General features: G+C 45.5%; 1 long non-coding RNA gene across 1 annotated transcript in view; it reads left to right on the forward strand.

Annotated features, from left to right (window-relative positions):
- The first annotated feature begins 5,469 nt into the window (after positions 1–5,469).
- Positions 5,470–16,663, forward strand: part of LOC140898586 (uncharacterized) — a 39,307-nt gene continuing 28,113 nt past the window's right edge. The window contains exons 1-2 of the long non-coding RNA XR_012155033.1: positions 5,470–5,555; positions 8,879–9,100. This is a non-coding gene — a long non-coding RNA (uncharacterized lncRNA). The remainder of the gene's footprint in view (positions 5,556–8,878; positions 9,101–16,663) is intronic.

Raw genomic sequence — 16,663 nt, forward strand, 5'->3', positions numbered from 1 at the left:
GTGAGATAATATCTTTTACTGGACCAACTTCTGCTGGTGAGAGACAAGCCTTCGAATTTACACAGAGCTCGCCTTCAGGGCTGGGAAATGTACTCAGAGGGTCACAGCTAAATACAAGGTGGAACAACTTATTCAGCATAGGTAGTTAACACATATGTCAAGGGACCATTCAAGGTGAAGTGGCCAGTTAACACTTCTCCAGTCATAGAGAGGAAAGGAGAAAAATTGCTGGGGTGGGGGCTAGCGGGCTACAGATTGTTGTAATGAGCCATAAATCCAGTGTCTCTGTTCAGGCCATGTCTTTTAGTGTCGTCTTTTGCAGGTGTTGTGCAGCTTCCCTTTGGGACTGAGGATGCAGTAGCCTTGTTTGGGGTTTTTGTTTTTGTTTTTTTAAAAGAACCCTTGCAAAAGTTTGTCAGATAACTTCAGATGAAAAATCAATCAGGGGACATATTATTTTGTTCACGGGCATTCCATGAGACGAGCGAGAGGATAAATTCCGTGAGCAAATTATTTGCCATGAATAATTCACTCAGTTTGACTTGTGTCACGATGCCTTTGAACAGCCAGCTGATGATAACAACTTGCAGGCCCTGTGAGCTGGACCGTAGCCTCAGAGCCCAGTGGCCAGCCCCAGGAGCAAGGCAGGAGCTAGACTGATTCCTGAAAGTCACAAGCTGCTTTGCCCTCTGCGCTGGTGGCAATGGCTGGTCAGCACTTTGCAGGGTGAAACTAAGCCTCGGTGCCCTGTACTCAGCATTCACCACCCACCTGTGTGAGGGGGGTGTAGATGCCTGGCAGCAGCTGTTCTTCCTCCACCCCGGGCACTGTCTGTGGCCCCTAACGCCCTTGTGCAGGCAGACAGCCAGGCTCACAAGTGAGCCATTGATCACGTCTGACCAAACACATGGTGTAAGCAGGTGCATCTCTATAGCCCCTGAGGTGAAAGGCATCTGTCTTATCCATTACCAATCATGTGAGCCATACAATTTCTCTCCACAGCATATGGTTTCTTTCTTAGGCCCATGATTTGGGGAAAGACTAGCCTAATGTATGTGTAACTGTGGGACAGGGGACTGTTTTCAAGCCGTTCAACCACCCTTGTTTGCAGAACATGCAACGTTTATAGCTACTGTAGCATAAGCCAACCTCGGATGAATTTAAATACTATTGAAGGACTTGAGGCTTGTCTTCCACACTAATCTCCGACACAGTTCTAGGGGTTATATGGTGTATGTGAGGGTTTCAAAGTCATTTATTCAGACAGTAATATTGCGTTTGCTTCAGCATATATCCCTGAGAATGCAGCATTTGCTTTACATTTTCTTCTCCTACCACCGTAAAGTAAAAACTTTTTCTTCCCATGTCATCTCAACGGCTAAAAATACTCAACAGACACTCACAATAATGATTGTTATTGCACTGACTAACATCACTTCACAGTAGCTAGAAATGGAGAACATTCAAATCTTTAAACAGTTTTTCTGGCTCGCTTATTAGGTAGACTCTTTTATGAGAGAGGAATTCTCTTGTGGATCATGTAAGCGCCCAACCTACCTTGGAGTATTTTCTGTCTGTCCTGGTGGCTTTGTGAATCACAAGCAAGATCTCTGCAGACCATGGGGAGTCCATGGACATAACCATTGTTCTCAGCCTTTTGAGGACCATGTGAATGCAAACTGAGTCCCAGCAACTTCTGTGCAAAACTCCATAGTTATGATTGTCTGCAGGCCCTTATAAAGTTGTTTCCACCAGCTAAATTGAGATGAAAGGGGAAAAGATCATAGTTGGGCAAGTATTAGCAAACCCTGATCTTTAATTTTGGCAAATCCTCAGAGACTGGTTCCAACATGACAAATGTTGTCAAAAGGGCCACTTTGGTTAGCATTCCTACAGGAGCAGGATATTCTCAGTATGGACCCTCGCCTCTGGAATGTGATCTTGATGGGAAAAGATTTGAGCCCCCGGGCAGCTATATTCAGAGTCAGACACATCTTTGTCCAGACTTTCCACTGGCAATAGGCTCTGAAATTCTCTGTTTAATTCTAGTGACTACTAGCTGCCATATTTGGTCTCTGGAAGGAAGTTGAGCCAGGTCCATTAACCCCATGGATAGAAAAGCATAACTGCAATGATTCTTGGTTCTGATCTAATTGGTGGAAAGTGTATCCAGAAACTACAGTGTTGGATACCTTATAAATACATAGAACAATAATCACAGTAGAGTGAGCTTATTTACAGCTTCATTATTGTAATCTTGTCATTAGATCACACATCCCACAATGCAATTGCTTTTAATTCAGCACTCTTCTTGGGTTTGCTCCTGAAGCTTGTAGTCTGTGCATGTGTTCTATCCTCTGTTAACTTCTATGGCCTCTCTCTTCTGTGCACCTTTCCCCCACTCTTTTCTCTGTAGCATTCGCTGATAAAAAAGGTAGCCTTCCTTCATGTCTCTCCACGTCTCACATTTACATTGATTTGTGTTGTATTTTAAAAAGGACTTTTTTTTTTCACTTTGCCACATCTGCTTCAGAATGGGTGATTAATATTAATCAAACGTGTTATTAGCAGGAGCGGCTCCTCACTCACTTCATAAAATTAAGCTTGAGGGCTTTTGTAGTGGAAAAAAATAAAATGAATAACTTTGGCTGGAAGGAAATCCAAAGCAGTTTTGGAATGTTTCCAAAACATCTCTAGATGCATGGAAAAGCCTTTCAGAACTTTGAAACAAATTCACATTTTTCCCCAAGAGAAATGAATCAAAATGTAATCTACTGTTAACGAAATAATGTAGTTTTACATTTACATAATAAATATCTCTCACTTACAGGTCTGCAGGACACCCACCTGTTTGAACTGCTCCTAATGCTATCACAATTTGTTCTTTATTTCTTTAACCCTCTTCCTTTTCTACCATTCAGCCCAAATGTTGCATCTCAGTGGATTTGCTCAGTGGATTTGTACTGTTGTTACTATTATTAGACGCACTACAGAAGCACCTGGGAATCCCAATCAAAGATTAGGGGCCCAATGTGGTAGGTGCTGTAGACGCATGTAACGAAGAAGAAAGGCCCTGTCCCAGAGTCAGACCGGACACAACAGGTGAACAAGACAGACAAACTGAACTGGAGGGGTCAGGGAGTGTTGGGAAACTGAGCTAAGAATAAAGCAAACAGAGACGGAAAGTAGAAGTCTCCGCTCACCAATTGCCAAACAGGAGTGATTTGTAGGTGTCAAAGCAGAGGTGGGTTTTAAGGTAGGATGTCAGAGAAGCTAAGGCGGCAGCTTTGTGACTTTTGACTTGTGGGGTGCACTGGCTCCCTTACTTTCATCTCTCGGCCTCCCCCAACCCAGGCCTGATTCTGCCCCGTTCTCACCTCTTTCTTCTCCTGCTGCAGACTCCAGGCTTATTGTTCACTCTGCAGCCTCTAGATTCTTTTCCACATCTTTGTCCTTCCAACACTTCTCTCTACTCTTGGGCTCTTTGCCCCTAATGCCAGTGCAAGCGTTGAGTGGCGTAGCCTGCTGTCGCCAGACCAGCACCGCCACCATCACCTGCTCTCACCAGTCTGGACAGACGGCTGATGGCCCTCTGCTTCCTTTTTTACTTGCCTTTGGCTTCCTTTCTCCTTCACCACTTGAACCACCTACCGTATGTAATTGAATGTGTTCAGGGCAAAGGACTGGATGCAGTGCTGGCTCTGGCTGGCAAATGCCCAGGTCATAATATTTGTGACTTTCTTTAAAGTACATTCCTACTGCCCATAGTGATTTTTTTATAAAAAGATTAAGAAATGGTTGAAATGGAAGGCAGGTGGTATCAGTCTTCAAAAACCTTACATGGTCACACTTGGTACTAACGTGCTATTTTAAAATGGTTCTGTGATATTTCATATTCTTTATGAAAATATGCTTATGATGTGGACATGACATAACTGAGATCTACTTTATGCAAGATGGCTCATGTGAGGTACCACTGGCAAGGTGCTAGTTTACAGAATATGATTATCCAGTGTATGCCTGTATCATTTCTGTATCTGAAGTTAGGACCATTGACTATATATCTGGTTTCAGAGTAACAGCCGTGTCAGTCTGTATTCGCAAAAAGAAAAGGAGGACTTGTGGCACCTTAGAGACTAACCAATTTATTTGAGCATGAGCTTTCGTGAGCTACAGCTCACTTCATCGGATGCATACCGTGGAAACTGCAGAAGACATTATATACACAGAGACCATGAAACAATACCTCCTCCCACCCCACTTTCCTGCTGGTAATAGCTTATCTAAAGTGATCATCAAGTTGAGCCATTTCCAGCACAAATCCAGGTTTTCTCACCCTCCGCCCCCCCCCCCCCCACACAAACTCACTCTCCTGCTGGTAATAGCTTATCCAAAGTGACCACTCTCCCTACAATGTGTATGAAAATCAAGGTGGGCCATTTCCAGCACAAATACAGGTTTTCTCACCCCCCCCCCAACCCCTTTTTTTTCAAAAAAACACACACACACAAACTCACTCTCCTGCTGGTAATAGCTCATCCAAAGTGACCACTCTCCTTACAATGTGCATGATAATCAAGGTGGGCCATTTCCATCATGCACATTGTAAGGAGAGTGGTCAGTTTGGATGAGCTATTGCCAGCAGGAGAGTGAGTTTGTGTGTGGGGGGGGGGGGGGGTTGAGAAAACCTGGATTTGTGCTGGAAATGGCCCACCTTGATTATCATGCACATTGTAGGGAGAGTGGTCACTTTGGATGAGCTATTACCAGCAGGAGAGTGAGTTTGTGTGTGTATGGGGGTGGGGGGGTGAGAAAACCTGGATGTGTGCTGGAAATGGCCCACCTTGATTATCATACACATTTTAAAGAGAGTGGTCACTTTGGATGGGCTATTTCCAGCAGGAGAGTGAGTTTGTGGGGGGGAGGGGGAGGCGGAGAGTGAGAAAACCTGGATTTGTGCTGGAAATGGCCCAACTTGATGATCACTTTAGATAAGCTATTACCAGCAGGAGAGTGGGGTGGGAGGAGGTATTGTTTCATGGTCTCTGTGTATATAATGTCTTCTGCAGTTTCCACGGCATGCATCCGATGAAGTGAGCTGTAGCTCACGAAAGCTCATGCTCAAATAAATTGGTTAGTCTCTAAGGTGCCACAAGTACTCCTTTTCTTTTGACTATATAGCTGTAATTCAAATGTGTTACTTTGGGTGTCACCTGCAACTAGCCCTTCAGGTTCAACAATGGAAAAGCCAGACGGGGCGAATGGCCCATTAGCAAAGACAATGGACTGTGATAGAGCTCCGTCTTCCTGTGGATACTCCAGACAGCCTCTGAGTCATGGCTGTCACAGGCCTGCAGAGACATGGGGCTGACTCACATCAGTAACCTGGGAGACCAAGGGTTCCCGCCATACACAAGAGCTATATAAGGCAGGGGAGTGACATCATCATGGTTCTCCTCTGCCTCCTCACCCAAAGAGACACTGAAAAACACCTGGAAGCAACACCAGATCTGGGGGGAGAAGTGTTGAGCCCAAGCTGGAAGGGCATCTAGCTTGTGAGTAATAATATCTGAGGTCTCAAACCAGAGACCAGTGCAGCTGCCATGCAAGACTTTCTGTAATCTGCCTACAACAATATCTAGAGTGAGAAATTACTATTTGTAATCAATTTTGTAAGTGAAACAAGCTTAGTTTGTGTATTTTGTTTTATTTGCTCGGTAATCTGCTGTGTTCTGTCTGTTAGCTCTTATATTCACTTAAAATTCACCTTTTGTAGTTAATAAACTTATTTCTTGTTTATAATATAACCCCATTTGTACAATTCATAACTGGGTAGGGGGAGAGGCTGTGAATACTGTCCTCCACATTGAAGGAGGAGGCAGTTTTCATAATATAACTTCGGGTCTGCACTCCAAGGGAGGTGGACACCTGAGTGCTGGGGCAAGTCCCTTTAGCTGAGTGTTCCCAGAATTGATCTCAGTGTCTGGGTCGTTCTGCAGTTGGGTGTGGCCCTGCTTGTGTGTGTGCTGGAGGAGGTTTAATAGCCTGGCTCGGCAAGACAAGCAAAAAGGGTGCCCAGACTGGCATAACAGGTAGGCTCTGTGGTGTCTCAGCACATCAGGTGGCATCCTAAGGGGGGCAACCCGTCACAGGTTCATAAAGGGCTCTTAAATTTTTAATATATGTTACGAGCACGTTACAGACAGCGGCATGTGTACTAGATGGTACTATAGATTGTTATAAGCCAGGGTTATAAACAAGCTATTGATCTGTCGGACTCCATAACGATTGAGTAATTCTCTGTTACACTATCTATTAACCCACTGTAAATGGAACCTGAGTGTTTGTAAATTTGTGTTCGTAAATATCTTTCTAGGAATTAGGTGGTAGGACTGTAACAATTCTGCACAGCAAGAGGCTAAAAGTCTAATGGCTTCAGAAATATCTAGCTTTGCCTGCTTTCTTCAGTCACAGAAAGAAGCATGGCATTACCCTTCTGATACAATTAACTATCCAGCACCAACATCCTCTTGCTATGTGATATCATGAGTTATGAATAAAGATCACTGACAGTAGTATCCTTATAGTTCTAAAATCCCCAGGCTACACATTTGGCTCATTTGAAAAAAATTAAACCTCAGTTCATGTATGACCTGAAGCCAGCTCTTGTTTTGCAGTATGCTGTAGAATGATTGTGGTCAATAAGATGAAACCTTCATAATTAATGATGGGTGAGTCTCCAAAAAGTGCTACGGTTTTATTAAATAGCCACCAAGCAACTGGGTGTTTATCCAAAATTATGTGACCCCCCTAGCCCCTAATCCTTGGCAACAGCTGATGAACCACACTGTACAGCTGACGAGGGTAACACAAAGCTTGCCTTTGTGCCCCCAATCCTGGGCCATTTGGGTTCCAGGCAGGTCCCTGGCATAATTTAGAGCAACCCGGAGGCTGTTCAAAAGGCGAAATATTCTGCTGGTACAAATCAGCATTGCTCCACTGACTGAAATGGAGCTACACTGATTTATACGTATCTGACCTTGCCAAACATAGCCTCTTTTCCCAAGCTATGTCTCCCCGCTGCCCCCTCCCCCCCCAGCTGGCTGGGTCCTATCTTGCTGGCTATGCAGGTGTTAAGCCCAAATCTGCTGATAGTGCAGTGCAAAGCCATCACACCCCTATGGGGTGTTGGGTCCCTTAAGTCTGCGGCAGTGGATTGGCCCATCTGCAACCTTTTCTGCTACACTTCAGAAAATGGTCTGACGTTTGATTTGCATGGATTCACTTACAGGGCGGCTCCTCCTCTTCGGGTCTCTTTGTGTTCACTTTCTCTTGCACCCCACCCCACTGAACATCGTGCTATAAACCCCCTCCTGACAAATGCCTGTGATTTGTTTTAAGAAAGGGCCCAGCTCTTCTGAATGGATTCCATGAAATAAATACCACTTGTCTCTCAGAAAGAAGAGCCCAAGTACCTCAAAAAACGGCAGTGGTTTAAAACCAGGGGTTTAAATAAACAAGGCTCCATTACTTGGTTCAACCCATTACAAAAACAATGTTCAACCTTTGCGCCCCCCCCTTTTGTCCTCTTATTTTTCCCTTTTATCCTTGATCTCTATGGCAGAGAAGGGGAGAAGTGAGTAAATGAACCACGACATTCCAATTCTTCCTTCACACAGCCAGTGCCTCCAGATTCTGGCCCTGGAAATGCAGAGTGCTGGCAAGGTAACAGTGCCCTGGATTTCAGATGTGGCTGAGCATCCATCACTGAGCTGGATACCAAGGCCTGTCATACTTCCTGTGAGATGATTTGATAGCAAAAAGTGACCCTGAAACATACATTCCGGGAACATTTCCCCTCATTTCTCTCTTGAGCCGCAGTCCTACGTCCTTTCCCACAAAGCAGCCAAGGAGATGATTTTTTTTTAAAGAGCAGCAAAAGAACTAAAAAAAGGCTCAGTAGAGGAGGAAGCAGTGAAAAAAAAAAGATCAGCCATTACCCCTGGTATATTTAGGGGGAGCAGAAACAGCTTGTCTCAGCTTCTCCTGCGGCTCATGGTCAGTGGTGCAAGTAAAATATCTTTCTTACCAGTACGGAGCCACCAGCTAAGGGGGAGCATGTCAGCTCCCCACATGGTCCTCCATGTGATTCCACCCTGCCCCGCCCCCAATGCGGGGCCCCCATGCTCTCCCCATTCCCTCCCCATGATCCGCCCACGTTACCTGTGGGGCAGGGTGCTCTGGCCTCCTCCTGCTGTGCTGGAGACTTTGGGAAAGGAGCAAAATGTGAAGCCTCTGGGCAGCCCCACACTGGCAGCTCCTCTGGTGCAGCTGCTCTACTGCCTCCAGCTCCTCCTGCCCCCCAGTCCTGTCCTCTGGTGGGGCTGCTGCTGTACAGATGGAGCCGGAGGAAAGGCGGTTCCGTGGAAGAGCAGAGGGCGGGCTGGGGGGCGTGATACAGCCATGCCAAAGAGGAGGCTGCCGGCTCCTCCTGTGTCTTTGCGGTACGCTGTACCAGCTAGAAATATCTTGCTGGTACGGTGTACCGGCGCGTACCGGCCTACTTGCACTGCTGCTCACGGTAAAGGTGAGTTTTGGACAGCATTCAAATGGTGCTACTGGCACAGCCTGGGCTGAGGCACCAGAGACAATTTCCCTTCGCCCCCCGATGGATCTCTCGCTGTTCAAAAATGGGTTGCACCATTGTCAAGCATCGTATTTTTATAAAGGACTGGCTCAAGGCAAAGAGGAAGGGGACAAATATTCAGAGGGTGAAAAGTGCAGTTTCACTGGGAACTGTTCTGTCCTCAGTGATCAAGCCGGTAAGGAAAATGGAGATTGAGGGTCCTGGATTGACGCTAACCTTTCTTCACTGCAGTTCCGCATAACAGTGAGGCTTCTCTGAAGGCACGCTGACCAAGCAGAACTGCTCACGGCTTAACCGCCACAGAACGTAGCCACCTAGCAATACAGCACATCAGCTGTCGCACACAACAGCAACAGTCATCAAGAGCCCTGATCCTGCAACGCAACCCTTGGTGATCAGTCAGGCCAACTTACTTGAACAGTCACAGGTCACCAGATCAAATCAGCCTCATAGGTAAGCAGAAATAATTTTTAAAAGCAGTGTTTTGAAGCTGGAAATTTTCTGCAAAGAATGATTAACTAACTTGATTTATGCATGTGCACACACACGTGCACAACCAGACTTAGTGAAATCCCTGCCTAGTTTGTTGTTGTCATGTTTTTCCTCTACAAAGTGAATCTAGCAGAAAGATAATGGGAACCACAGTATTTTAATGACATTTAGAGCATCCCAGGGGACCGCTCAAAGTGAAAACAATGTGGCAGTGTCCTTAATGACAGCAGATGGTTTCTTCAAGGTGAATAATTTTATTGGTTAGTGCCCGCACTGTGTACTGAGAGGATTGACACTTTTAAAACTGCTTGAAGACTTTTTTTCCAAAGACTAAAGAAAACATTTAGAAGCCAAATTTCCCATACCAGTGAGTGTATCATCACCGAAGCTTGAAACCTGGCTGAGAAACTGGCACATAAAAGATTTGGGCTGTAACTATCAAACTGAGCACATTTAGAAAATGCCTCATAGTTATCATAAAGGGGGAGGCAGCATTCTCTTTTATGGCCATGCGCTCTATTTTCACTGCCTTTGAAATGACCTTTAAAATTTGTGTATGAGAGATCAAGGGGGTGGGGGTGGGGCGGAAAAAAACAAGTTACGTTTAGTCCAAAAAAGCACTCTGCTGTGTCTTAATGTTTGAGTCAGTACCTCTGACATCAATCACCCTGCTGCAGCCATGGTCAGTGGTTTAAACCTGATTGCATTCAGAGTAAGTGAAGAATAGTGTTAAGGCTCGTCTCATGTTAAATAACATGCATCAGGCCTCTTGTTCCAAGCTTGTAACACTGTATTTCGTGTCTCAGTGGGTTTCATGGCAGCCTCTTTCTTAGAGACAGGTATTGTGATTAATTGACTTGCATGTGCAACAGTAACCGCCTTTGAAATATATGGAACAGACTTGCTCATATATAGTGGTTTTTCTGTTTGGAGATGCTTCTTTGACTCCATAAGTGTTTTGTCTGGATCTAGGAGACTGAAGGGTCATTCGGACAGAGTCCCAGAGTTTCAATTAATGATGAATGAACCTCAACATTTCAGAGGGTGTTTCTCAGAGTTGAACAAAACGTATCCAGTTTGGAAAATCTCATGAGCTCAGGTAGTCTCTGAGTTTTCATCAAGAGGCAGAAATAACATAAGAAACCAGCCTTGCCAAAGGTATTTCAGCATTTCCAGTCCTGACCAAAACTAGCACAGACTGAATGCAGTGGCACCTGAAAAAAATGTTCTTAAAACCACCCCCACAAACATGAACCAAACTTTCCCACATCACAACTAAAACCCAGGTTCTGATCAATTTTCATCTTTGGTGGAGATCTAAGTAAGTTCTTACTTTGGCCAAACCTCTGGGGTTTTTTTTTTACAGGGAGTTTGGCCCTTGCCCTGAAAAGTGACACCTGTCAGCATAATCCCAGTGGTGTTTGTATCTTCCCCAAAGTACAGCACTGTTTGCTCATTTCATTGGTGCAAACTACTTTGAAGTGGCCTTCCCCCATGTTTCAGAGTAGTGTCGGTCCAAAGTGACTTGAACTGTTTTGTTTGGTTTTTTTGGGAGGGAGTGGGGGGATTGAAACCTGTAAAGCAGCTCACCCTACAGGGAGATCTTTCTGACTGCATGGGGGGAAAACCAGCTGCTAGTAACTTTTCAGTTTAATCTTGAAAGCCTTCCTGGAAGGATGGAGAAAAGGTCATAGTCGAATTATAGGGGGAGAGGCTTCAATAGATCATAGATACAGGTTGCTTTCAAAGCTAAATTTCCAGACAGAAAGATACACCATAAGTCAAGATACCTTTTTTCCCTTTACCTGAAAGGCCATGTAGAATTTCAGTGAATCTGACTGGCAACTAATCAGCCTTGGGAGGGAGCAGCTAACCTCTCAGATAAGTCAGTGCTATCACTCAACATTCCTCTGTGGGAAACGCATGCTCTGCATGATTTCATACCTTGCACCTGCACGGTAGAAGCAATGCAGCTTGATAGGGTAACTGGGAATCCTACAGCCCAACGTTGTTTCCAGGCTGAGAGGGCAAATAAACCTTGTCTCTCAGCCTATTGTTTGCCCCTCCCTCCCTCTTTAGAACTTTTTTTTTTTCCAAAAAATGAACTCCCTCAGGAAGCACGCCCTGCATTCACATTTCATACTGCATTCATCGCATGCGATTGCTCCTTGGCAAGGGATTCGTTTGCACTGGGCATGCTTCACGTGTACTCTTTCCGCATAGCAGACAGCCCCTGCTCCCATCTCCAGCAAGTATCAAAGACCTCCAAGCAGTGGAGCTGGGGAGAGCTTGGCGGGTGCACATTCTCCATATGGGGCAGAGATTTGCTTCTGTGTGGCAACCAGTATGTTCACATGCAGGAGACAGGCATGGGGTTTGAGCTGGTGTCGCTACAAGGATCCCTCTGTTCTTTTTGTCCCTTGTGCCCAGGGGCACATGACGGAGGGGGGGCATCTGCAGCCACGTGGCTACTTTACTGTCCCTGGAGAGGCTCCACAGCTACTCCCAAGAACTAGGGTCAGGAGGGTTTTTTGTTTTTTTTTTTACTCCATGTCCGCCACAGAGCAGCATGCCGCACCTAGCCCAACTACACAGGGTTTTTGGATAATGGGAAACTATAATGGTTTTGGGATTTTCTCTTTAGTGCACAGAGGTTTTCAAACTGTGTGGCCCACCTCTTAATACAGCAGCTGTCTTGAGGACCCACCTCTCTCTTTGTGGTCATGGTTAGGCTGCAGGTTTGTCATGGTGTGAAAAAAGTCACAGAGAGCATGATTTCCCCATTAGTCCATGATTTTTTTTTCCTATGTCTGTGACTCATCCCGCAGAGACCGCTCCTGTCTCAGGGTAGGGGGAAGGGGAGCTGAGCCCAGCTCCCAGCATTGCAGCCTGCGTACCAAATCACAGCACCCCTTGGGTTTGGCCCACCTGACTCTCTGTCATGACGGACGATCTGGCAGACCTAATCTGAGTGACGCTGTGACCCCCCCTCCGCACCCCCCGCCATGTCCAACACCTGGAGCAGGGCACCAGGTCCAACCCTGCGGGACACAGGACCCACTGCTGCGGGCTGAGCATGGGTCAGGCTTTCTCTCCAGCCCCACTGCCAGGCCTCCCGTCCACACGGGGCCAGGATTAGGGTTGGCGTGGGCAGGTGCTACTGTTGACATAGTTAGTGTGGGGCAAGATGGAAGGCTTTTTTTTTTTTTTTCAAACATCAAGGAGCAGTCAGAGTCAATGTAGGAATCCCGGCCTTTTACTAAGCCTGCCCTGACTGCTCTGAGATTTTTGATCTGAAAAAGAATGCTCTGACAGCTCTGTCGTCCTAGCCATGGTTACAGAACATCCCTGCGGCAACCACAGCAACTGCTCCCATGACAAAGCGATAGCGGAAAAGTTTTTGTGAGGGCACTTTAGCAACTGGAAACAACAAGGGGAGGGATCAGCAACATGTGACCTGCTGCGGATTATTGTTGGATGAAGTGCAACGGTGCCCAAACCCACAAACACAAACAGTATAAAATAAGAATACCAATGCGACAGGTACTTAAAAAGGAAGGCAATAAAGCGATGGTAAAGAGAGGTCAGGTCCTATTCAGAGTTAGAAAAATGTCCTCTAGAAATGTGTTTTTTCCATTGGCACAGACAGCTTGTTAAATTTCCACACGACTTGCCTTTTGCTCTTTTAAGAGGAACGCTGCCCTTCATGTGTCAGATACTCAGCATTTGGGTACAGCCCACACATTGTGTTCGATTGTGTTTTGAATGGCAAATGTCAGATTTAATAGTTGGACATATCTTAGACTTGCTTATTGGTGACCGTAAAGGCAGGCTAAAAATAATCCAAAGGATGTAAATGCCAAAGAGGGAGAAAAATTAATTAGCACAATAAAAGCAGTAATGAGCTGAAATTAGGAAAGTATTCCTAATTTCCTAATTCCTAGTATTCCTAATTAGGAAAGTGGCCTAAGTAGCTAGACAGTATGATTTATTAGACCATGGTGGAGATTCCCAGAGAAAATGGTGACAACCCATTGCTCGGCTCATTTAGACTAAAACACAAACAAATACACAGCAGGAAAAATACTTGTGTTTGCAGCACGGGGCACTAGCTGACATAATGGGTCTATAGCTTCCAACAGCCTTACTCACATTAAATAGCCCCTTCCTCCGCAGGTAGTCCCGTTGATGCCAAAGAAACGAGTGGTGGAGTAAAATGTCACTGAACTGTTGCACATCGATCAGCATCTGGCCTTGTGTTTCCAACTGGCCTCGTCTTACATCTGTTCAAGACAGTGGGAATTCTGCCATTGAGTTCATGGCACCAGGATCAATCCGTAGGTAGAGAGTATTAATCAGGCACGACCGATTTAAAACAAATACAATGTTTCTTTCTCTTTCAGTCACTTCACCTCATGAACGGTTGTTTTTTAAACAGAGAGGCTCCTACACCATGAGATGCAGAATCACTGACAATATTCTATAGCTTGTAAACTCTTTGCAGCAGAGACTGTCTTTTTGTTCTGTGTTTGTACAGCACCTTGCACTCTGGGGGCCGGGATCTACGACTAGGTGCTACAGTGATACATGTAATAATAACATGCCTCTAAGTGGCCTAAATTGAAATGCAGGATGAAGAATAATTGCTGACAAAACTAAAAGAGGAATCAACTGACAGCGCAGCTCACTGTACAAACCCATTTGTGTTACTACACAGTTACTAAACTAACTAATTATATTTGGGTGTAAATAGAAAAAGCTTCTGCGTACTGTCTGGCGGTGTAATGCCAGTTATCTGCCTCAGCGATTTTCAGTGCAATTGAGAACTTCTGGTGATTGGCACAGAATTTCTCTTACTTAAAAGCTGTGCTTTAGCTAATCCATCCGTGACTCCTGTGGCACCTTGATTGAAACGACTGAGTCAGGTCTGGGTTTTTTCCCATTTGTCTTTCAACCGAAGGGAACATTTCTCTGGGCTTCAGGAGCTGGCACTGCAGTGCAATATGATAATAATCTCTTTTATTTACATCCTGCCACCTTTGACGATGTTGGAAACCTCGCTCCGTGCTCAGGAGCTCATTAGTTGGTCTCCAAAGTGATGTAGCTGTAGCTCCCTTCCTATGAAGGCAAACTGATTTCCCCACTGGTGGATGCGTGAAAAAGGGCATAGGAGTGCACAGGAGCATAAAGATGTGATAACCAGCATGACATGTATGCCTGCGAAATCGCATTAGAGTTCCACATTACATTTGCAAATACATTTCACCATGATTATTATGATGCGTAGCCACTGAGGACTAAATTATGGGTCTGTGCATCACCCCACATACCTCGGGCACCGGTACTTTATTATTGGAGTTGCTCATTATTATTATGGACATGATCATACCCTTAGATCCATGCATGGCTCTCTGGCTCCTGTCCACAAGGAGTGAAAGGTCAGCAGCTTCTTTAGCATTGCTTGCTTCCCTTCCTGGGCATGGGGAGAAACTGGTCTGTGGAAGAAGAGAACCTAGGGGTGAGGAAACACCATTATTCCACACAAATGAATGATCCTCCCACCTCTCTCAGTGATCCCCTAGAATCCATGAAGAGCCCATGTGGGTCTGGCAGGTCAGGCGGGCAGCCGCTGGTTACACAGGGTTTTGGTAGCACATTCTGTGCCCCTGACAGAATGATAAGGAGGAAATCTTTGCTTGGGGGAGCATCCAGAATGCCTCTCTCGCATAGGTTCGTCCTGTGATGGGGCAGTCTGGCTCCTCTGAAGATGACAGTGTGATTAGTGGACTTCTCTAAGAACAAAGGCACTGTGCTGCAGACACCATCCAGCAGCGCAGGGAAAGGGAAGAAGGAGCGCAAAGCAGGGCTTACTCACATGAGTCAGAGAACCCACAACCCTGGTTGTGATTGAGATTTGGCGTTCAGTTGAACCTGGTGCCCAAAGAGAAAGTCAGGACTTGTGAATCCCCCCCGAGCAGACCTGAAGAAAATGTTTGCAGGAGTCCCTGAGAAGCAGAAGTGTCCCACAAAGTCCAGTGACAAAGGAATCCCAAAGAAGCAACGACAGCCTCTTTCCCCATCACCCAGTCTGCTATTGGACTCTTTGTTGTGGAACCGGCAACTCTCCCGTTCATCTCTGCTTTGGTTGTTGATGGTGCTCAGATGAATAATCTGGGGCACTGATTGAATGCTCCATATGTTGCTGGAGAAACCTTCAAGTCCCGCCGGCAGAAACTCTTGCATGTTATTAGCTGATCCATCACACAGGAACTGCACCAATCCTTTGGAGCCTGCAGCTCTCAGTCTGTGACAAACTCCCCAGGATTTCAGATCCTCAGCCCTCCTCAAGATTTCACCCTCTACAAGATAGGTTGATAAAATAACGATTCAGCTCAGCATTATTTTTAATCTGGCAGATTGGAAAAATGCAGAATGCCCGTGCTCTAAACAGGTAAAGTAGCTTCCCTGACAGACTTGCAACCGCTGCAATGTAAGAGCTCTACCATTGTGAATAAAGATTCTGTATGACGAGATAAAAGCTTGCAGGGCTGAATCATGGCATGTGTTAATTGTGCTGGCTCATTTATCTTGGTGCCTTATTTATTGTGATACAGTCCCTGAAACCTTAATAAAACCGTTTCATAAAAATAAATCGTTACTTGCAAAAAAAAATCACTTTTTAATTAGTTCTGTTTAACTGAGCTTACAACTGAGCTTCCCACTAATGGAGTCTGTGTATTCTGGGTAGCCTTTCAGGTTTGGCCTGTCATTTCTCTCTCGTCAATATGACAAACCTCCAATAACCTCATGTTTGTTGTGCCAAATTTATCTCAGGTGAAACTTCGCTGAAATCAATGGATGAATCGGGCCCATCATAGTTAGCTGGAAACCTAGCAGTGCTGCGCAGGACTGATTAGTAGATTCCTAGCTACTGCTGAGGTTTGCTAAGCACAGTTGTAGGGATGGATAGGCCAAAGATGGTTTGAAGCTTTAAGCAAAAATAACTCAGAGCAGCCTCAGGGCTGCTGAAAGTTCTGCCAGGTGGCTCATCCCTTGAGTGTCCCAGCAGGCTTGGCGTGATAATGTGGAAGTGCTCAGCCATTGTCTCAGCCACTCTACTAGTTGGGGAGCTGCAGGGGGAATAGCATATAGCCACTACACTGACTCTACCCACTGAGAAGATACCCCAGTGCAAGGAGAATCTTCCACTGGCTAATTAAGCCAGCTTTCAGGCTGGTTCGCACCAGGGAAGCAGTACAAAACAGCTTAACAGGGATGAGTATCTGATCCTTTCCCACAGCACAAGGCCCGATCCCCACTGCAGTCAATGAGCCAATGCACATATGAGAGTTAGTCACAATGAGTAAGGGTTGCAGGATAAGGCCCGTTTCCCTAGTTCAAATTGCATACAGCAGTTGGGCTTCACACCAATTAAATCTCATTCAGATTTAGAACAATACAATTGATTTTCACCAGCTATCTGCACTTATGTAGCAAATATAAAATGGAGGTTAGGAACCATTC

Source organism: Lepidochelys kempii, chromosome 15 (genome assembly GCF_965140265.1).
Source record: "Lepidochelys kempii isolate rLepKem1 chromosome 15, rLepKem1.hap2, whole genome shotgun sequence".
Taxonomy (NCBI): Eukaryota; Metazoa; Chordata; order Testudines; family Cheloniidae; genus Lepidochelys; species Lepidochelys kempii.